The sequence below is a fragment of the Neopelma chrysocephalum genome, unplaced genomic scaffold, assembly GCF_003984885.1.
Source record: "Neopelma chrysocephalum unplaced genomic scaffold, ASM398488v2 Primary Assembly neopelma1_104, whole genome shotgun sequence".
In the NCBI taxonomy this organism is placed as follows: domain Eukaryota; kingdom Metazoa; phylum Chordata; class Aves; order Passeriformes; family Pipridae; genus Neopelma; species Neopelma chrysocephalum.
The window spans coordinates 1,265,118-1,287,589 of NW_020897768.1; the positions used below are offsets into that span (position 1 = coordinate 1,265,118).

At 40.1% G+C, this 22,472-nt stretch overlaps 1 protein-coding gene across 2 annotated transcripts in view; it reads right to left on the reverse strand.

The window, feature by feature from the left end:
- COL21A1 (collagen type XXI alpha 1 chain) overlaps positions 1-7,167 on the reverse strand; it is a 98,722-nt gene extending 91,555 nt beyond the window's left edge. For both annotated transcript variants that reach the window (XM_027696055.1, XM_027696054.1), the window contains exon 1: positions 7,110-7,167. The gene's annotated coding sequence lies outside the window, so the exon portion shown is untranslated. The remainder of the gene's footprint in view (positions 1-7,109) is intronic.
- Positions 7,168-22,472: the final 15,305 nt, after the last annotated feature.

A 22,472-nucleotide genomic window follows, 5' to 3' on the forward strand; every position in this document is an offset into this window, starting at 1 on the left:
ATGTCATAAGCAGGCAGATACCATTCCACTTGGCGAAAGAAGGCACACAGCTTACCAAGACACTGAAATTAAGTTTGGCTCATATTCTGCCAACAGTGATCTACTTTACCCCTTACAGTCCTGTGCTATCAGGGCCAAGATTTTAAGAGCTGGAGACTCCCATGTCCAGCTCCCATAGGCAATCAAACCTCTGAAATTTCAACATTATGTAACTTTCCCACGTGTTTTTGTCTTGGGCATAAAGTCTAACCTCAGAGCCACTTCGGCAGAGTGCTTTTTTGTTTTGAAACTTTTCCCACAGTTGAGAAATAAATGAATTCACAAAGCTAACAGTTCTGCATGGTCCACTCCCACCTCTGCTATCTTCAAGATATGTTCTGCATAATTCACCCACCCTTTAGGTCATTGCACAGATGTGTCCGCCCCCTCTTCTCCACATAGGACACTGCAGCTATGCTTACAGTATCTATTTTCTCCTATTCCATCTTCTCTATGCGCAATGAGGAAAGGGGAAACAGTGGAAAACCAAGGTCAGATCCCAAGTGCAAGTAAGGAGGAACATGCTGATCTGGTCAAGGAGAGCTGCAATTAAAGAGAAAGTTATTTAAACAGCCTTGCTTAGATCCCTCTCTAATGGAGTCTGTCTGGGACGCAGCTCCAAGAGAGACACTCAGGAGATGCCAGGTGGTTAAAAGACTAAGAAAAAGAAATTACTACATTTGGGGACATTGAAGGCCATAGGTATTTTACACAATTCTGCACACTTTAGTGAGCAAGGGTTATACCACAAGATATTAAACTGAGCTCAATAATCTGGTATTCTATAAATTGTACTGTTTGTATCAACAGTTGTATCACATAGTTGTATCACTATGCAAAGTTATCTTGACCTCTCCACATGTGATACTGCAAGCTCTTGTGGCATTAGGGAGATCATAAGGGGGTGAGAATTGGCATCACCTACTGAGACCAAAAGAAGCACAAGCACTCTTCACAACAAAGACTTCCCAAGTGTCTGCTAAAGGTTGAGCCTAGATGTACTCTTGCTGTTATACCAACTGCAGCACTCTTCACTTATGTGTCTTCAAATCACCCTAATTAGGCTCATTTTTATAAGCTGAAACAGTTTTGACTGAAAAAAAACTTTTGGAAATCATTAACTCTACTTAATGAAGAAAGTACAGATTGTTATATTTTGGAAAGTACAAGCTGGCATGCTTTAAAAATTGTTGGCTTAATTTCAAAGTAGAGCTCTGGGGTTTTGTGTTTTTTCCACTTTCTGTTGATGTAGGATACAAATCAGTTCAGGCAAGTTAGAACATGTTTTATCATCACCATGGCTCGGAAAATTTACACAAAAAAAAGGGAGAAAAATACACAAAAAATAGCTTTGGGTAGAGTAACTGTCTTTAAAATATACAAAAATGCTCTGACCTAATCAAATGGGAGTGTTAATGTACACTACAACCACAGAAGTTGGGACACTCTTCATTCCAACAACTCAATTTCTTCCTTTCGAAGACAGCTTGAATAAAGACACTTTTCTAGCATGTTCCACAGATAAAATCTTTTTAAAATATCCTACAAGTTTTGTCACACAGCACATATAGAGCTGTGAATATGCCATGTCAAGATAGCCACATTTAGAGCCCTCCAGATAATGTTCCCAAAACATACAAAAACATACAAAAAATGATAACTTTTTCATTCAACATCTTTTAGACCCACATACAGACCTGCACACTTGTCAATAAGTAGTCCACTTCTACCAGTAGATTTTACCTATGCCAAAAAAGATGGGGAGGGCAGAGCTACATCCCAAACTGCTGATTAGCACCTCATATTTACACAATACTTCTGACACCATCTCCAAGGACAGAGATGAGTGTGCATGAGGCAGACTTGCTATACCTCTCTGCCGTACATCTCTCACGTCACTCAGGACTCCACAAGAAGCAAATCTTGCTCTTTATGATTACTGAAGCACTGCCCTCACCTCTGCACAGTCCCTTTACCCCTCTTCATACCTCCCTTTACCACCTTCCAGAACAAGCCAGAACAAGCAACACTGAGATCCCCAGCCTTTTTCCCAAAGTCTGGGAGGTATTGGCAGGGGCCAATGAAGAGGGAAAGAAAAAAATGTTAGCTTGAGAAAAAATGTATGGCTGCAGAGGTGACAAGAGGCACCCCACAACATGGGACAGTGCAGAAGACAATCAGAAGAACTGGTCTGGATGGAAAGTGTGAGGGAAAGAGACCCTGCTGCCACAAAGCTCTGCCAAACCCTCCCTGTCCTAAAAATACCCTGAGCCCTCCTCATGCCTCTGTCCCCTTGTCAGCTGCCAGAAGACTCCCCACCCCTAGTCCCACAGCGAAAGGGCCCTTGCAGTCACTTCCCAACCCCTCCTGCCCCAGAGGACTTGTGATTGATCCCAGTCCCTCTTTGTCTTCCCCTCTGCAATCTCCATAACCGTCTCATTTTGCCACATCAGTATTTCTTTCTGTTGTTGCTAAGAAGCCTCCAGCCTCTCTTTGTTATTAGTTCAAACCAGAGCTTCAGAGCAAGCTACTAGAACTAATCACAGAGAGAAAAATCTTGGAATACAAAAATCTGAATTTCGAAGAGGCCTTAAATTATAAACATTCAAGGTGGAAATGTAGATTTCCTATGTGCTAATGCAGTATTCTTAACAGCTTTACTTTGATATGACCAAAAATTCAAGAAAAAATGTAAATCTCACTAGCACGAATGATAGTTTTATTTTTCACCACATCGAGTTTAAGTAAACTTCCCTGCAATTTCTGCATGTGCTTAGTTATGGAGAATGGGTCTCATTCCAATGCCTGTGTGTTTTACTTAGAGCAGCTATTAACTTCTCACTACTTAAAGCCTATTTTACTACAGCATGAAACACACTGATAAAAAGATTGATTACTCAATCCAACATTGAAATTGTATATAAAATTCCAAAAGGTTGACATGTATTTACTTTGTACTCTTCTTTCCACTCATAGTATTATCCAGTATGATCAACACTACTCATCTACCTGGTTTCTATCTGCTTTTAATCATGAATAGTGTGCCTGACATCTACCCTCGAAGGCTAAATCAATCAGTGCTGCTTTAAAACAATGCCTGTGCAGATTAATGGTAACTTGGAAAAGTTTCTTTTGTAAGTCTCACAGTACCCCAGTACCACATAAGTTTGAGAGAAGGAAAAAGTGTCTCAAGCCATTTTTTCTAGCCCCTACAGGTCTAAGTTTTCTTCTACCATATATTGCATTTTTCTGCAGCCAATCCAGTTCTAAATGATGCAACACAGAAGCCTTGCAGGGCTCAGCCTATTTTTATGGGCAAAAACGGGGAGGAAATGTCAAGCCTTGATTATTGGGGGGGTGTTTATTTAACAAAGTAATATATATTGCCATGGTGCAGCAACCTCCTTAACAATTTTCTGCTTATCCCTAAATTTTACTCTGGACTAGTAGCACTGGCTATTTACCAGCAGACCTGCCTGATGGAGCCATCTCCAATCCAAAGATCTGAGCTTGGTTGCCATGGGTGCTCAAAGAGGTGCAATGGATTCTCCAGGCAGAGGATGCACAGCAGCCATCAAACCCTACACCCTGATATGCTCCAGCCAAGGATGTGCTGCAGAAGGACAGGATGCTGAAGCACATGTGTCTCTATCACTAAAAATTCCAGTTCTATAGGTTATGCCATTTTGTCTAACTGGGGAAGATAAACTCTCCGACAGCCTCCTTGTGACCTGGCACAAATGGCAAAGTTGGCCTTCCACTTGCTGTCTGCTCACCCTTCCTAAAGCCCACATCTTCGGATACTTCAGGTATCCACTACTGTGCTAATGGGCAGATTTCACATATTTTCAACACACAATTTGGATCAACAAAGCTTTGAAATGTGTCAAGGGCCTCACGGCACTAACAGGCCTTTAACCAGTCCCTTCCCACAGCCCAGGAACCCACATCAGCCCCCTGGGGCTGTCATCCCCTGTCCCAGCTCCCGACAGCCCAGCCATGCCTGGCCATGCGCCCCATAGAGCCAGGCCCCACCACAGGCCCATGTCGCAGCCTGGCCTCAGCCCATCTCCAGGGAGGTGCCTGATGTGCAGAGCTGGGGCTGCCCTGGTGCCCCCAAACACTCTGCTCCCAGCTGGGGCAGTGGGACAGGTCAGGCCCATCCCTGCCACCCCTCCATGGGGAGCCCCTGCTGCGTGCCCTGACAAAATTTGTCCTTTCTGATGATTCAGAGAAACTCTGACATGGTCCAGTGCAACAAACCAACATCATAAAAACCAAAAGCAAGACATTTTATAAGCCACATCTTGATCTCTTCGAGCACTCCAGCCTGTCACAGCACTGTGGGTGTGATGGGAGGCAGCTGAGACTAGCTCAGTTGGTTAGAGCATGGTGCTAACAATGCTAAAGTCAAGGGTTTGATCCCTATAAGGGCCATTCACTTAAGAACTGGACTCGATGATCCCTGTGGGTCCCTTCCAACTTGGAATATTCTGTGAGAAGGAAGAAGCAGAAGATAGCCCAGGAATAGCACATCTTCAGCAGGTTTACTGGGCTCAGCTCATGTCATGCCAGCTCATAAACGAGAAAAAAGGTGGAAACAAAGACATGTTAATAATACAGATGACTAAGAGCACTGAAAAAGCCTCTCTTTTCATAAAAAGACACCAGAAAGATTGAGCCAGCTTTATTCAATGCCTCTCTAAAACAGCAAGAGCAGAACACAGGGACACCAATTAATAACAAATAGAGACAACCTAGAAATAGAGGTTAGGCCTTCTCTGCTCCAACTCTTATAGAACAGGGATGTTCAAAAACCTTAAGTCATCCTTTTTGGGACTGAGAAGCTAATTTCACAAGTAGTTGCGAGAAGTAAAGAATGTGGTAGAATTTTTAATATAAATAACATATAAATTGATAATAACAATACAAATAATAACACAATAAAAGAATAAAAATTGAGCAAAGCAGCAAAAAGCTCTAGGTAATGGAGATAAGGGAAGAAAACCATGAAGTCTCATTTCAGTCAACTATTTCTGTAATTAGTTGGGCTGATAATTGGACCAGGCAAACTCTTGTTAAATGCAGTAGGACAAACTACGCATTTCAAAGTATGCTTAAGAACTGAATTATATTCCGAGTCATTTCCAAGATGATGATCACAGCCAAGATACAGACAAATTAAACCAAAGCATTCTGCCTCAGGGACTCCCTGAGACACATTTGTATTACTGAGGATCTCAAGGAAACAATATGATACAATTTGCATAACTGTACTTCAAAACTAAGCTCAAATCTCCTAAAATTTACACATAAGCCAATTTACCAGTTGCGATGGTGCCAAACCAAGATGTGATGTTCTTGAACATATCACCTACAACTGTTATCAGCCTTTAATGGCAAATGCAGTTTGAGCAGAAAGAAGAATCACAAAATCTAGTATAAAAGTTTGGCATGTGAGTGAATTACTATAAATGGATTACTGAGCCACGTTTACCTTACAAAGCTGGTTCTTCGATATGCATGATCATCATCAAGAATGTGAGTTCACAGGCTGGCCTCCTGGTAGCCTCTGCCACCCATGGAGCCTTTAAGGGACCTGAAGAGGTCATTTAATGTCTCTGACAACAGGAAGCCACAATCACCTTTGTCATTAGGATTTCCACTAAGTGATTGTTTGGACAATCAATGCTCAATTACCTGTACAGTTACATAGGACTTTTGCTACTGATTTAACCCAATGCCTCCTGCAGCAGCTCAGCATGCTGGTTCTTGTTATGTCTCCACTGGATGTGGAGAAGAGTTTGCTTCCCACCACTCTGCAGCAACCAATTACACAGCTCAAGATTGTTATCACATCTCTCATCAGTCTTTGCTTCCCTAGACTGCAACATTCCAGTTCTTTCACTGTCTTCCCATAGGTTATGCTCTCTAGATCTCTGAACACCTTTGCTACTCATCTCCTAACTGGTACGACTCTGCTGGAACCTTGGTGTCCAGAATCCTAGGTAGTACTGATACCTGACACAGACCCCAAAGTCACAAATACCAGGAAGTGCAACACTCCTGTTATGCATCCCCAAATATATTTGTCTTGATTTTGCACATCTTTAACATGCTGTATCCTATCAAAGTCTTCACACTGAAAACTAAACTTCCTAAAGAAACTGCTTAACACAGTTCTTCAAATAAATATTTTATGCTCATCCTTTAGTTCAGTATTATGCATTTGAACAAATATTTGAGTGATATTGTATAATAAGCACCCCCACAATAAATAAGGTTTGGGGAAGACTTCCAAGTTTACTAATTGTAACAGACTCAGAAGGCTTTCTAAGGTGCCTAAAAGCTGGAACATTTTCAGAATCAATCAGTGGACTGGTTTTCCAGCATGTGAAATTCTCAAACCAGAGACCAGATCCTTTCAGCACAGTAAGTAGCATGTACATCCAAGCCTCACACAACTGAAAAGCAGTAATCAGAAGTAGCCCACAGAGCAAACTTCTCTTTCCAGGTACAGAAGCAAGTATAATTGCAGTTATTACAAACCCTTCTACTTTACTGATTGTTCTAAAGTCTGTACTCTCTTGCCACAAACTACTGAAGAAGTTGATCCGCAAAGCCTTTGTGCAAGACCAACGTGATGAAAAAATTAAGCAGGTTTCTATACAGCACAGAAGGACATAGTGAGATATAAACGATTTCATCTCGTGCCAATAAACTAAGCAAGGATATCATGCTAGTCCAATCTGCTGCACGCACTGCAGTCAAGTTACAAAAAAACTCCTCACCAGTGACACAGTCCAAGGTCAGCTCCCTGCTGAGAAGGCGGCACAAGTTTCCCTATCTCAGCCCCGCGGCTCTCCCGCGCCCACGGTCCCCACGCCCGGCTACCGCGGGGGCAGCCCGGCTGCGGGGAGGTGGCAGAGGCCGCCCCGAGGGTTGCACCTGCCCGTGCCCCTGCCCTCGCCCCTCCCCGGCTGCCCCTCCAGCTGCCCCACGGGCAAGGGGAGCCCCGCAGGGATGCAGCCCCCGGGGGAGCCCTCCTGTCCTCCGGGAGCCCCGCTGACCTTCCGGCGGCCACACGCCGCCCCTCCGCCGGCCGCGGTGCCGCACCTGCCGCAGGCTCCGCTCGCTGCTCTGGTGCCGCTCTGACCCACGCCCGCCCAGCCACGGCCGCCCCGGCCCCGCACCGCCCGCAGGAGCCGCCCCGCCGGCAGCACCGCCCCCTCCGGTCCCGCGCCCTGGCACAGCCTTGCCTGGGCTCCGGCCAGCGCCGGACGCGGCCGGGCTCGCAGCTTGGCTGCTCCCCGCCGCACCTCCTGTGCACCCCTGCCCCCCGAAGTGCCGCCCCCGCCGTCCCGCACGGTACCCGGTAAGGGGTCTAATAGGCTTTTCCTGGTCTGTGAGACAATCCCGACCGCCGGCCGCATCGGGGATTAGCAAACTGTTGTATGCAAGAGGGAAAGGCCAATAGTTTGAAATAGCTTGGTGATGATGTCCCTTTCATTTCGGAAGTGCTTGGTTTTGAGAGCTTAATGCAAGATTTGGTATTACTTGGCCATGTCCCTCAGCGCTCCTGTTGCACATGTGGTTTTACCCTTTATTAAGTGAACCTGTCCCACAAACTTCCAGTAATCATCACACATCCCTTTCCTCTGTGTCTGCAGTACCGTCACCCATACCAGAGCTCAGAAGCAGAAGCTCTGTTACCGTCCATTCAAAACTGCTGCCTCCCTTCCCCGCACACCTTTGGACAGCACATGCTGCAAGGTGTTGCAACCGAACAATCCAGATCTAATCCTGCAGCTGCAAAGGCAATGCCCACATGGATATCTTGAATAAATTCCTGCCCATCACCCAGCACTTCTTTTCCAGGTGAAGGGGAAAAATGTCTTCTGTGAGTCCTGGCTTCAGTGACTGTTGTTGTCAGGAGACAGACTGGTGGGAACACTTTGGGAATTGGATGACCAGACAGTGAGCACATGACTTTCATATGTGGAGAGGTGTTACTAAAGACAGGAGTGGTGTCCCTCATAACTTTCACACAAACTTCAGGAACCTCCCCACTTGAGAGAGGTGTGGCAAGCCTGCCTGGCACGGATGAAGCAGTATGTAAAACCTCTGGGGCCATTCCCTAACTATTGCTTATTCACGGATTGTACCTAGATGATGTTCCTCATGTCTCCCCCTACACTTCCATGAAGGTGTAGGGGGAATCTTGGAGCTGTGTCACATGGGCCCTGTCCTCTTGTGAAAGAATCCATATGGAGAAAACCATTCATTAAATAAATGCCTGCCTACAATGGGTCTGAGCCTGATAGGGAAGTGCAGCTTCCCTAGTTCTCTGTGAATAAGACACCTATGTTAGGAAACAGTGTGGGTTATGGATGCCAGCAGTCCCAAGCAGAGGCTCCTTGCTCTCATACTCAAGCTCCTTACCCCCTCTGCCACTGCCGTTTTCAGGATTTGAGGCCAGCTTGTCTTCTTGGTGCTAAGTGTGCTTCTCCAAGATATTGTGGGCTATTTGCACTGTGGGCACAGCAGTAACCACGACCCTTTCATCTATTTTGTGATCAGGGTGCACATTACTAAGAGACCTGATCTACCCTCTTTCCATAGCTCTTTCCTTCTTGCCTTATACCCATGCCTGCCTACAAGCTTGTGTTTGCATAGTTCATTCAGCCAGGAGACAAATCTAGGTTCAAGCGTGGCCCCAATATGCTTTAACATGTTGTCTCTTTTGATGATTGCTGAACAGCAGCAGATTTTTGTGAATGAACAAGGCAGTAAATGTCTGTGTTGCCTACTCGCACACAAAATTCAGGCAAACACCTCCACACTTCACAGAACAATCAACTTCCAGTTAAGTGCAAATAAGACAGAAATTTTAAAAATCAACCCTGCTGTTGTCTGCCTACTCAAACACAGCAAAGGATCAAAAGATGCTTTTCATTCTAAATTGTATCCCAGAAAGGCACTATTTGGGCACATCTGAAAGGAATATCTTTCATAGTGATTCCTTGTTTGCCATCCTCACTCTGACCACATTTGGAAAAGTGAGCACTCAGCAATAAACCAATATATGTCTCAGTTTATGATGATGCAGTTTGATTGCTGTCAGTGAATTCATTCATATGTATGTGTGTGTATATATAACGCTAAAGCTACAAAAGTGTATTTTCTGTATATTTTTTCCAGTTTAGAAGAAGAGCCTCCAGAAGAGAGATATTTAAGGGATTCTGTGAATGAATTTTCATAGAGTAGACAATACCTATTTTAGCTTAAAAAGTTCATGAAAAAAATGAATAACTTTTAACTATACTACAGACAGAGTACATAATAGCAAATGCCAACTCTAAGAGGGTTTAACTCTAACAGAATCAATATTTTTCAAAGTGTAGCATCTCTGGCTCATTGTTTATATGAAGAGAATATTTATATTGACAGCAGTTTCCCACCATTCGTGTCCAGTGTGACTTCTTAAACATTAATCATTTTGACTGTGTTCTGATTAACAAATCTATATCCTGGGAATCAATTTAGAAATGCTATATGTATAAGTTTTGCCTTCAGCTGCATCTACAATTAAGTCTGAAAAATTGCAGTACTAATGCAGCGATCTCAATTGCAACTAGCTGTCATATGACTTAAATCCTCCAGTGATCACCCAGGCTGCACTAAAAATTCTTTTCTTTAACTTACACAAAAAATGGGATAGAAGGGTCAGTCTTTTCAGCCCATAGGCTGGTCATGTTAGGAGATGATGCACAAAGTGGATGTGAACACAGCTCCGAGTAGATTGTTGTATTGCCATTGTGTTTATTCATCCATTAAGATTTCCTATCATTAAATTATTAAAATGGTGAATTTTTAGCTGATTACATATCAATAACGTTTTATATTGTTTCCTAAATGGTGAGTCTGAAGAGGGGAAAAACCCCATTCTTATTGTAAAACATAAATCAATGTGGTGCCCAGTGGGGCCATGCAAAAATGAAATTTAATGAAAATGCAAACTAAAGTCTAAGGACAAATTGCATCCAAATTAGTCATTTTGAGGTCTCTGCTACATTTCTGTCTAGCTTCAGGCAATTAAAAATTGTGTCATCTTCGTCCCATGCTGTGAAAGTTCTCAATGCCTTTCTTTGTCTCATGATTTTGTGGTTTCAAATTAAGTTTCTGGTTATTCTAGAAACAAGTCACATTGGCCAAGGCTATGTAGATACAAAATTGTTTCCTTGTAGAAACTCTTAGATGTTACACTAAGATAAATCTATATTACCTAAATATATTGAAGATTCAAGTTTTACCGACTGGGATTAAGTACTTTTCAAAACCTATTCTTCTGTGTCTATTCTCCTCCTGCTGAAATAGAAATCATATTCTGTAGCCCTTGTTCTTCCTTGCTCAAGAAAAATTTTAATTTTTCCATTTTTTCCCCAGTGAAGTTTTAAGGGATAGGATAGATAGTATCATAGCTGTGCTGTGTTAACTGAAAAGTTTGGAAAACATATAATGTACATTAATATACGGTTCATTATTACATAAGCTTGCTTCTGTAATGATTTGCACTCTAGTAGCTTTACATGGTGTGCATATTGATGTGTATATTAGTGTTTGCATGGCATAGTCCTGAGGATATCAGTCATGGAGGTAATGACTCATCATTGGAGAAATCATATGAAGATCAATTCTCCCAAGCCCCAATTAACCATCCACAATTTCCCCTTCTTCCCTCACAAAGGCAACAGAGGGCCCTCTCCCATGTCCTTCCATGACTGACAAATGGAGCAGATGAAGCGGAAAGGTACAAAAGATTGGGCATGAAACAGCATCTTTTAAATTCATATACTGTTCTGAAAAAAACCCTACATATTTAGATTATTTCCTATTAATAGTTTTCAGGTGATATAATTTGATTTACAAGTTGATTTACATCAACTTCTGAATTTGTTACTAGTGATCTCACACAATATAGTGATATTTCTATGTAGTGTAGACAGTTAGGCTGATATTTCTAATCTATGACCCAGAGATTAGCTCAGTTCGTTAAAGCATGATGCTAATAATGCCAAGGTTGCAGGTTCATAAACCAGTACAGGCTATTTGCTTAAGAGTTGGACTTGAGGATGCTTGTGGGTCCCTTCCAACTCAGAATACTCTGTGATTCAAGATTAAGAGTATTTTTTGCTAACTTCAAACATAATTTCTACTTTTCAGGTTTGTCTGGCCTGAAGTTTCAGTGAAATTCTGTGTCTGTGATTATTTTTATCCAACCCTACAATCAGCCAGTAAATAGTAGGAAGCCAACCAGGAACCAGTAATCTCAGAGATAAGTGTTGATGCTGAACCAGCTCAATTTACACCTGTGATGATAGATAATTCTCATGGGATCAATCCCATTCTGGTGAATAGCAATACTTCTTTACACCTCAGCAGATGCCCAATACATAAAGTGTAGTCACACTTCTGATAATCATATGCTTGCTTGTGAATGCCAAATTTAGTAAGAGTTTTGGCTGTCTTTATGACACCAGGATCACACCTCACACCTTAATGAGGGTGCATTCTAGGCAACTTCAAACTGTATGTCATGAATTAGTGTTTTAAGGTTGCTTAAGGAATCACCGGCAAAGGTATCAGCAAAAACAGGTTTGATATAAAAGCGACAGCACAACCAAGTTCTTGGATCACAGTGTGACCTGGAAAGGAGGAGTGGGGAGATGCAGGGAGGGATGCATAACCACAGTAGGAAAACCTAATAAATATGGGATCTGTAGTAATCACACCACTTAGAATTTATGCTATGGAAAACTAGCAATGCAAGACATTTACTTAATTATGCTGTCAGCCACCATATCACATTGTTAAACCATCTCTGCAAGAGCAGGTTGTATTTTAAGGGACAGAATTTCAACAACCTTATGGCAAACCAATGTTTCTGTATTTTCCATCAATTCTCCAATAAACATACATCGGTTTACCATATTGGCATAGTCAAGATTCTGAACTGAATTTTTCATTATCATGATGAGAGCGGGGACTGGGGTCTGATAAAAGAGAAACTGGAGCTAATGTGTGAGAATAAACAACTGCAAAATAGTAGTTGGAGACCAGGATTTGCAAAACAAGCTTTCACAATCTCTGTCATTTAAGCTATTGCTTTAAAAAAATATGATTGAGGAGTTGTATTTCCATGCTTTAAGTGACAGCTCTTCATAGCTAAATGATGATAATGTAGGTACTCTGAGCAACCGATACAAACACTTAAGTTGGGTGTCCACTTTAGGAACACTGTCTCTTTACATAAACACTGAGGAGAGGCTTCTCCAAGGACATTTAGACTAGGTTTTTATACTTTATTAACAATACAATCTGGAATTAAGTTACATAATGTGAATTGCCCTCATGGAGAAAATAGGTCTTTAAAAAATGGGGTTGTATATTTGATTTTCAGTAACTGTAGTCATTAACCCAGAAGATAAGTACTTAAAATGCACAAAAACTTTCAAACTTGGAAAATAATAATTCCTTTGCTTCACTGCGTAATGCTATGTTAGTTCAGTAGGCTCTTCTACACTTTTAGACCTTATTTTTAGACCTTAAACTGAAAGAGGGCAGGTTTAGACTAGATATTTGAAGAAATACTTCACTGTGAGGGTGGTGAGCCACTGAAATGGATTGCCCAGAGAAGTTGTGGATGTCCTATACCTGGAACTGTTCAAGGCCAGGTTGGATGGGGCTTTGAGCAACTTGGTCTAGCGGAAGGTGTCCCTGCCCTTAAAAGGGAGGTTGGAACTAGATGAGCTTTAAGGTCTAACTCAAATCATTCTATGATTTTCAGAGTACCACACTGAGCATAATTTAAGATACAGAAACTGTTCCCCCATATATCGTTTTTGTTTAGTCTGGTTGTACAGAAAGTTCTCCCAGATAAAATCACTCTGATTTGCCATGAAAAAAAAAGAAGAACAAAGGTAGGATTACTCACAGATAGGAGATTGCACGTAGCAGATTCCAGTACTTGAGCGCACTGTGTGGGAACTTATTGATTCACAGCTGTCCTGTAACTCAGGCCCCTTGCAAACCACACCATGAGCTATTTTGTTCTCTTTTGAATTAATATAATCCATATTGATTAGCTCTGAACTGAATTTAGATATGCTGTAGGCAAAAATTGTTTAAAATATATTTGCAGTGGCTAACACTCCAGATTTTTTCTGTGATGAGATCATTAACTTAAAGCAGCTTGATCACATGCAGCTCCCAAAATCTGATTTTGACCTTGTAAGTTATATAAGAATCACTCTAGGAAGTGCCTCTATGGAGAAGTACTTCATTTTAGCAGTTGTTTCACTGGTTTTGCTTTGGATATAAGGGGAATAAGAAGAAAGTTCTGTCCTGCCTCAAAATGTTGCCCTGCCATTCACAACTTCTGCACAAAAAAAGAAACAAAAAAGTAAGTTGGGTAAGCCTAGGATTTCTGGTCTAGCACATTCAAGAAGAATTGAAGCAATAAACAGCCTTTAGATAGTACCATATGTAAAGAGTGTGTTTGAATATTAGCTCCTTCTTACTCTTAAGTAGTAGATAATTTTAGAATGGAAAGGCTGTAACTTAGGTAATTGCCTAACTTGCTGTTGTTACTGCCAGCAGAAGACAGGATGCACAGGAAGGCAGCTAGCTGATTGGGCAATTCCTGTAAGAGTCTGTTCAAGAGATGGACTCTGAAGCCTGAGGGAAAAATCACTTTGTAAATGCCTCTTGGTGAAGAAAGAGAACACAGTGCATAAATAATCATCAAGAGTAGCAAACAATGAACAGAAACTGCATGGAAACTTCATGCATGCAATTTTTTTTTCAGAGGCATAACACAAGTAATTGTCAATGTAATCAGAAAATACTGAAGGACTTCAAGGTGCAGAAATATCACAAAAATGTTACTGGCCAGATGAGTAAGAAAATACGTTTCTTAACTGGCTCCAACACATGTGGTATAGGTGCAGTAGACTTCAGACACATCAGATAGTAAAACAGCCTATGCTGAGGATTGCCAGCTTACAGGAAAAGAAATTCTGGGGTTGCTGGAGGGCTGGAAGCAGTTTCTGGAAGGAAGTAGTCAACCCCAGAGCTTCTGGATCTCCTGTAGCAAGCACTTCTCTACAGACACCATGGCTCAGTAGTGGCAGAGCTGTTGGACTGGTTACTGACCTGCACAGAAGAAGCAGTGCTCAGGTGGTCAGGTTGAAGAAATTATGCTTAATACTAATCCACTGCAGAAAAGAAGTGCAGCTTACTTTGTGTGCTTTATTTCACGTTAAAGTGTTTTGTGCTGTTATAGTATTAACACTTCTAATCAAGGTGTTTTGGTAAGGGATTTGATCCAACTCATTGGAACCCCCAGAACCTGAATAGAGTAAGGTGGTTTCTGGATAGTACTTGAGTGCTCAGTGTCAGTATGAAGAAGCATGACCACCTGAAGCAATAGCCTTGCATGCAAAGTGACAGGAGGACATTCTCTCATTACTCTCATTCTGAACAAGGGCTTATAATAGAAAGATAATAAATCATCCTGAAAGTACATCTGTAAGACTGATAAACACTCTTTGAAACTGGGACTGCTGTTTTGCAGAACTTAGGGTCAAGCTGGATGAAGGACTGAGCTCCAAGGAAAATGAATGACCAGAAAAAAGTGCAGCTAAAGAAAAGGCATCATGGGGAGAATGTACAACAGGACTGGTGGTTCAGATCTTCTTAGAAAGACAGAACTCAAAAGCAGTGGAGCAGCACAAGAGTCAAAGAAATCTAGGAACCAATCCCACAGAACTGTCCATAGAAAGCAGTGAAAAGAAACGAATAGAGCAATTATTTTGTACCTTGTGTCCTCCAAGTGTAATGAAGAGCTGGGCACGTATGATGAGGAGCAGCAGTAAAGCATAATTTATGGAATATTACTGGGGCGAAGCAGCCCCACTCCCGTTGGATTTCCTAGCATATCACACAGTAGATAAAAAGAAATTCAATTTCATGTTCGAAGATGGCTTGAAGCGATGATCACCGTGATCTTCCACACTTGTAATTGTATCAAGCAACTGATAGAGGCATGAAGGGATATAAAGATTTCTCTTTACAGAAGTCTTCATTCACAAAAAGGCCAAGATCATCCACCTTGTGATACAAGAGAAAAAAAGGTAAGGAACAGAATATATTCATAGTTTTAACTCATTGAATACGTGGTTATCCTTCAAGTTGAATTATCATTCAGAGATAGAAAGGGGAAAGAAAAACAGCTGTTATGATAACCTGTGGATTGCTTCAGTGGTGGAGAATTCCATTTAGACTCTAATGCATGAGGGACATTTCAGATGCTTGTGAAGAGTATAATCCAAGTTTCGAGGATCAAAAAACATCCCCACATCCTTAAATGACTTCATCTGTTCCCATAAAACATGGGTGGAACATCTGGTAGAAATGGAAAGTACTCCAAAACTTTTTAAGAGCCAGAGTTTAAATTTGTGAGAAAAAATGCTCATTTACAAAGGATCACACAATTTTCCTGGGACAAAGAGTCAGTGACAGTGGGCTGGAGCCTTGTGTCCAAAAACATGGAGAGTAAAATAATGGAAAGTTCCTACATTTGTGAGGAGGGCACGGTGACTTCTAGAGCAGCTTTGTACATTTTTTTTACAAAGAAGAAAATTCAAGCTACTCTTCTGGACTGAAAAATAGTCAAAAGATTAATCCTGAAGAAGAGAATGACTTCTAAATTGTACTGTGCCCGGCTCATCCCAGCTATTTGCCATATACCTGTGATAAGTCAAAGTTGGGTTTTTTTAAGTTTGTTCTTTTAAAAAAAATATTAATGGTTGAGTTCTAGATGCACAGAACAAAAATTGTCAAAAATCAAAAATTAGAGAACTACAAAAGTTCATTTATTTGATTACTATGGTGATCCTCCATTTTTGCCATAAATTTACTTACTGGATACAGAGCTTGCAGATACACAGAGCACAGAATCTTGAGTGACTCCGAGGATGTTTGTGAATTCACAAGCTGCCTAAACATGCATTCAAATTACACCACTGTGGTGGAAAAGTGAAGACTGTTTAGTTATTTAGAGTCAGCTACAGACCTAGTGAGAAAAACCATCCCTACCTGAGGATGACTTCTAAGAATGACACTTCGTAAAGTGGATTTTCAGCAGCACCAGAGAAGGCTGTCAGCTAACCAAGTCATATGTGGTACCTGAGCAGCTTTATCTGCCTCCTCTAAAGAAAAGTCCACAAAGCAAGTGGAAACAGTCGGACAATTTTAAGATAGATCCCATCAGTCTGAGTCCAACTACAGGCTAAAACAATAATCAAGTGCAGAACCTGACAGAGCAGGTGACTGTGGCTGCATGTGCCAGAGGGCAGACTATATAGATTCTTAAGGGTATCAAAAAGAAAAAAGTCAGTTTGAAAAATGGATTTCTCCTTGTTATTAAAATGGTTAGTGAAAGTTAATTAAAAAGTCATCCATTACTGTTAATTCCTAAAAAAATGATAGTTTAAGGTAAACTGAGGTCATGAAAGTCAATGAATTGTAAACAGGGAAAAAAAAATCATGAAATCATAGTCCCCATCCTAAATAATTTCCTTCAGATATTTGCCTAATTTACTCTTGAAGATATACAGCAATAAGGAATTCCCACTTTACCCAGGCAATATCTTATCAACTTTGTTTACCGATATTGTCAAAAGCTTTTCTTCTTATCTAACCTTATATTTTTTGTATTGTGTGTTATGTACACTACTATTATCTTATTCACTTTTGACTTCAAAGGAAGATCATCTTTAATATTTCTTTCAGTATCCCAATCTTAAGACCAATAAAACAGTTCCATTTGCTATGTTTCTATATATGCAAATATCAAGTATAGAATCATAGTTTTCATTTTAAGAGCAACATTTTTTTCATGTTAATTAAGAATTAATAACATTTAACTTTTTATCGTGACCTATGTACCACTGTCATTAAAGATACAGAAGCCAAAATGAGTAAAGGCAAAGTCAGACATTGCAGAAAATTGCACCTGCTCTATAGCCTAGTCAATACTAGAAATTTATTCTTCATGTAGAGAAAGAATTTATATAGATGAAATCTAGCCCTGCTGAAAATCAGTGACAGTACTACCATATGTTTCCTTAGGGCTACGATTTCAAAAAGGGGGATTTTTTCCCTATCAATAACATTTAAACATTTAAACATTCCAATCTTTTTCCTCCCTCTCCATCATTTGGTTTTTTTGAAGCAATCCCTTCTCTGCTGCAGGTATTATTTTCCTGGGTTTGCCTGTGTTCAGTTTTTTTCAAAAACCTCTAAATTGTGAGCAAATGAGAAAATAATTAAGCAGCATTACATTGTTACTTAAGTAAACCACCTGGTTTATGTTCTAGCCTTTCATATAAAAGTTTTATAATTGCTAAAGTATAATAGAAGTTTGTGAAAAGTACTCCCATCTATCTATATTATACAATTTATCAAGTCAAGATATTATATATTTACTTTATAAAGTAAATTTATAAATATTTACTTTATAAAGTCCAACTCTTGATTTTGAGTACAATAGATATGAGTGCTGGGAATTATTCAAGGTGTGCATTGTCTTCCAGTAGAAGATTTTATAACTGAACCACAGGTTTTTTTATTCGTATTCCATTATTCTAATGCTACATGTTTAAGCACACAGTTTTTATTAGGCTTCTCTCGCCAACTCCAAGAAACAGGCACTGGAAGTTAATTTTATATGGAATACTTCCATTCCTAACAATCTGTCACCCATTCACTTAACATAATTTAATTAATATAAAGACAGCTGTCAAAGTACAATAAACAGGGGAATAAGGATATCACAAAAATTAGATAATGGAGATTTTTGTCAAAGGATGTTATAAATTTAAATAAATCAGAAGTACTCAAGACAAGTCTACAATTCAATGGGTATTTTTAACAAAGATAGCAGGAACAACTCCAGGATATCAGACTACTGACATCTCCAGAAACAGCAATTTTTCCCTTTCGGTTTGCCTAACACACAAATTCCCACTAAGTAAGTGGATTATTCCCCCTTCTCTTTCGAGAGCTAAAATGTGAACAGAGAGCCAGAAAAACAAGGAAAACATGAGGGGAAGATAGGGGAAAAAATCAGAAAAGAGTACATGAAATGGAATTGTATTTGAGGAACTACAGACTCCTGAAATGGCATGATGCCTCAGTGCTGCAAGGCTTGCCTTGCTCACACAATGGTGCACTGATTTTCTGACTCCTTTTCAGATCTGCTGGACCCTGAGTGGTTCAGAGAACTGGCAGGAGTTTTCTTTCCAGTTCTGTAGTTTCAAGTGCTACTCCTCAAAGTATAATCAAGACCATCCTGTTATTACACAAGTTTCAACAATAAAGTTTTGTCTCTAGCATAAAATCTGATCACAGTGTCTTTGGGAACTTGATTTCTGGAAACTTAGGAAGTGAAGCAAGAATAATACTTTCCTTCAAGATCAACAGATAATATTCTTGTCATCATCACTGTTTATTGCCCTTTGACATATGGGAAAAAGATGGTAGATGATGCGTTGTGTAACACTGAGCTGTTTTTCCTTGGTAGTACATGCACCATGCTAAACTGGCATCAAATATTTAAAGACATGGTAGTTGAGAAGTCAATACTCAGCTTAAATGTGTTAAGATTGTCCTTAGAGAAGAACAGAAGTGAAAATTAACTTCTTTTAGAAAGGATGCAATTTTACATCACAATACACTGAATTCTACCTTAACCTGAGGAAAGAAAAGGGATGTTATGCATAGAAGCTGAAAAAAACCCCAAGCCTAAACACCAAATTGCTGTTATAAAAAAGCCAAATGAAGGTGACTGCCATTGCAACTTCTCAGCAGCCCCAAAGGGAGGGAGGGCAGACAAGATGTGGAGGTGGAACTGCAGGGTGAGTCATCCCAGGGTTCATTTATGGAAAGGTCAGTGGGGAATGGAACAGGGACCAACTAACATTACTCAATTGCTCTGTGAGTTAACATTTCCCACACCCTGGCTTTTTTTTCCAATTCCAGCATGTCCTTCCACTCTACATCCTTTATTTGGAAAATCTAGACTGTTTGCTTGGAAAATGTATATGCTCAAGTTACTAGAAGCACTGCATGTCCAAAGCTCATGTCAGCATCATACAATGTCCCTAAGACCATAACTTCTCCTGAGCTAATAACAATAGCCGATGAGTACTCTGTTCATTTTTTGTGTAAATTAATGAAAATTAATAACAAGTTTGGCTAAACCTTAAGTTTCTGCTGTTTCTTTAAATAGTAAAGGGGGGAAAAAAGAAAAATAGTACAGAGAATAATAAAGATAATTCTGTGTTCCACAAAAAAAAATTTCCATCACAGCAGATGAGTGTAGCATGTCTTAGATTTAATTTTCCTTACTACAGAAAGCAAAGGTGAAAAATAAATATATTTGACTATGTGATATTTAAATACAGCAGGGTACTCCAAACATATATGTTTAAAACTAAAAAAGATACCACAACAAACAAACAAAACCCAAATACCAGAGCTCTCTTCTTGTATATTTAATGTCTTCAAGGGCTTTTTCTTTGTATTTTAAGACTGTTAAATTGGTATTCTCTTTTTCTGCAAGCAAATTTTATGATGAGCATTTTACACATCATCAAAATTAAATATCGACAAAATGCGCTTAGGGTTAATTTTCTGAGGTGTTTTAGTAATATTCCAATTTCCATTCAGATTTCAAAACTGGCATTTTCTAAGTGATAGCCAAGAAATATTTTGATTTTTTTTTTCTTTTTAACAGTGCTGTGGTCTCACTGTGCCACAACTCCCAGAACTGAGACTGGCTGGGAGAACTTACTCCTGCCAATAAATTTGGACCTGAATAATGCTCAGTTCTTCAGTGAGTGTGCCCAGCAGACTAACTTTCTTACTTTATATCTGGCATAAAAATATACAGACCATTGGAAAACACCCTTCATTCCCCCACTGCTCTTACCTCTCTGTACCAGGATTATTGCTATTCAGTAAAAATCCTCAACATGCCAAACACCTTATTGCATATATCACACCTGTTTGCAGAATGCTTACTTCTATTTAGAAACTTCTGATTTTCAAAACAAGTTACGTATAAGATTTGTATAGAATACAGAATTTTGTGTATTTCACTATGTGTGTTCAGCAGAATCATATCTTCATATTTTTGCTCAAAGATTAGATAAAATATAGCTATAAGCAGTTTTGTCTAAAAATCTATACTATGCTGTCAGAAGAAAACATGTAAACTTTCATAATGTTTTGTACCTCTAGCAGTGGCGTTCAAAGTGAAACAATACTGCCATAATTAGTTATAAAAAGGGAGTAAGACTCATGCCAGAACAAGATTCAACAGTTTCTTTCATCCAATTCGTTCCAGAAATTGCAAAGTTTGGTGTCAAATAGCCTGGGCCTGATATAGCTGACCTCATTTTAGTTACTACAACTTGGCATGCATTGTCCTCTAAAGAAATAATACTAGAAATATGCTATTGGGAACTACCCTTGTAAATTAAAAGCATTTCAGGTCAATTGCCCTACACGCAGTTAGTCATAATCCTCCAGATGCTGAGCTCAACCCGTCCTACCACATACTCTGCCCACCTGCTAGGCAATACGTTTTTCTAAGAGTCACAGTCCTCACAGCCTCACAATAATAAAGCACATAATAAAGACATTCTTGAGCACTGAATTTAATAGGGCAAAAATATTCATGGAGACTAACCATGATGGTTACTGCATCGTTCTCCCACCCAGGTAATGAAAGAGACCAGGAGCTCCAGAAAGAGCAGAGAAGAAGGAATAGAGTGAGTTTTGAAGCAGGACTGTTTGGAGAGCAGTGAAACAGACAGATGTAAAGGACAGATTTTGGCAACAAGGCCAAATCCTCCATAAAAAAATCCTAAACAGTGACAAAACTAGGTATATTTCTTTCTCACAGATATTGTAGAGAATGCATTTAAAACAAACAAACAAACAAAACAAACCATAAACCAGGGGCTGAACCAAAGTAGTATATTCTTATAAACCCTCAGGATTTCTTAGGTCACTTAGGATGTGGGGACTTTAGAGTGGACAAAGGAATTATGTTCCATTATCATAGCAGGATGCGCACACACATGCGAAGCATGCTGGATAACAATATTAACTTGGGTTGGTCTGCTTTTGACAGAATTACACATAAGACAGGAACATGTAGACTGTGCTTTATTTTTATCACAAAATTTTCAAGGATAAAACTTACCTCTTGGTTCTTAGTTGCTTTCTAAGTCAACTAGTCCATAACTCCTGCCCCTTTACCTCCATTTTCACTGTGCTCACCTAAAACTTGTAGGCTACTAACCATACTGGGGTGCGGGTTGTGAATCACTATTAAATTTATCAGCTTCCCTCTATGTCTCTTAACTAGTTGCCCACTATTTTACTGGTCCAACTCCTCCCTCAAGCTGACAAATCTGCCTTAAGTTACAAACCCACGTAAGACAAAGGGACAGCTACTCATAAAAGTGATCAGCTCAAGGACCTGAATCACCTGGGAACATGCCCCTTTGGAAAGGATTTTCATTGTCCCAATACTAAAAATTTCTTTTACATATGGCAACACTGGAGTAGACAAAGATTTAAGACACCTCCCTCTGTAATTTTTCCAAAGCAGTAAGTTCTGCTTAAGGAGGGAGTAGAACAGCAAAGCCTCCAGCTTCAGCAGCAGCATCCTCCACCCAAAGGCATGGGAAGAAAAAGGTGAGAAGGTAGGGCAGGCCAGGCGCTCTTCCCCTCTGAAAATGCTCTCCTGTAGTTGCTGAGGGGAAAAAAAAGAAAGAAGGGATGAGAATGTGTGCATGCAGAAGTGTATTTCTGCTTACAAAAAGAAAGGGGAAGAGAGGAAAAAAACCTAATATATTATCTCATGAGATATGTTATTCTCAAATCCAGCTCAAGTGTCAGATTCATAGAGTGCTGCTACAAAACAGTTTAAATAGTGGCTAGTGCTGTATGTCCCTCTTATGTTCCTCATGTTTGAGTTGGTTTTTTTCTGATCTGCTTCTGCCACCCAGTGGATAGTTTGTATGAAAATTCTCCTTTGTGTTTATTTTGAAAAACATCCTAGAAAACATGACCTTTTATGTGTGACTCTGAGGAGGTAGCTAATATCAGGGTCTCAGTGAGCACCTAAATACCCTGCAACATAAATTTCAGGGGCTTTGGTGTGTTTTTTAATACCATGGTAGTGTCTTCCCTCCCCATCCGCCAATATGGTTCTTTTATTCCTCAGTTTCACAACTTTGAAGGAGAGATTAAAATACTCTTTTGCCATACAATGCATTGTCAAATAAAACAGC